The sequence below is a fragment of the Otolemur garnettii genome, unplaced genomic scaffold, assembly GCF_000181295.1.
Source record: "Otolemur garnettii isolate 467f Iridium unplaced genomic scaffold, OtoGar3 scaffold00169, whole genome shotgun sequence".
NCBI lineage: Eukaryota > Metazoa > Chordata > Mammalia > Primates > Galagidae > Otolemur > Otolemur garnettii.
The window spans coordinates 27,314-28,781 of NW_003852564.1; positions in this window are offsets into that span (position 1 = coordinate 27,314).

Sequence of the window (1,468 nt, forward strand, 5' to 3'; positions counted from 1 at the left end):
TCTACAAAATAGTGGGACTTGAGCACATCTCTGTCAAAATGGAAAAAGCAAGCAGACACAAAATTTAAAATGGCATCAAAGAATTAAACCACAGGATTGACAAACTTTATGAACTGGAGATAGTAGAACTCTATACCTAACTGAATAAAATAGAATCTAATATATCTTTTTTTCAGTTATAGTACACCAATTTTTTTTTGCTAGGGCTGGGTTTGAACCCACCACCTCCGGCATATGGGGCCAGTGCCCTGCACCTTTGAGCCACAGGTGCTGCCTATATATGTCAGTTATAATTATGTACTATGTGGCCAGGGGTGAGAACCTGTGGCCTCAAGGCCACATGTGGCTCTCCAGATTTCCAAGTGTGGCCCCTTGATTGAATCCACACTTCACAGAATAAATCTTTTTTATTTATTTATTTTTTGAATAAATCTTTTTAATAAAGAGATTTATTCTCTAAAATTTGGATTCAATCAAAAGGCCTCACTCAGAGATCCAGAAGGCAACATGCGGCCCTAGGTCTGCAGGTTCCCACCGTAGGTGATTCTAAATAATGTCCAGAAAATCAGTATCATACAAAATATATTATTTCACTATGATACAATAAAATTAGAAAACAATGAAAAGACAATCAAAATACTTCATAACATTAGAAACTAAAAATTTTAATTAGTAGATCAAAGAAGAAATGAAAATTTTAAAATATTTATAGCTAAATAACAATGGAGGCATTGCATATTAACACTTGGGATATGGGGCAGTGCCTGTGACTCAGTGGGTAGGGCGCCGGCCCCATATACCGAGGGTGGCAGGTTCATGCCTGACCCCAGCCAAACTGCAACAACAACAACAACAACAAAATAGCCGAGTGGTGTGGCAGGCGTCTATAGTCCCAGCTACTTGGGAGGCTGATGCAAGAGAATCACCTAAGCCCAGGACTTAGAGGTTGCTGTGAACTGTGATGCCACAGCACTCTACCGAGGGCGACAAAATGAGATTCAGTCTCTAATAAAAAAAAAACAAACAAAAAAACCCTTGGGATATGGCTTAAGCAGAACTCACGGAGAAATAAAATAGTTCTAAATGTATAACTGGAAAATAAGAAAGACTGATATAATTAGCATATTTTCAAATCTAGATGTTAAAAATAGACCAATAGAATAAATCCAAATAAAGTAGATGAAAGATAAAAATAAAAATAAAAGTCAAGGCCAGACACTGGTGGCTTGCACTTTGTGAAGCTGAGGCAAGAGGATCACTTGTGGCCAGGAATTCAAGACCAGCCTAAGCAAGAGTGAGATCCTGTCTCTACAAAAAAATAGGAATGTTAGCTTAAGGCTTGTACTCTCAACTGTTGAGAAACTTAGGCAGGAGGATCACTTGAGCCTAGGAGTTTGAGGTTGCAGTGAGCTAAGATGAGACCACTATACTCCAGCCTGGGTGACAGAGCAAGACCCTGTCCCCTCCC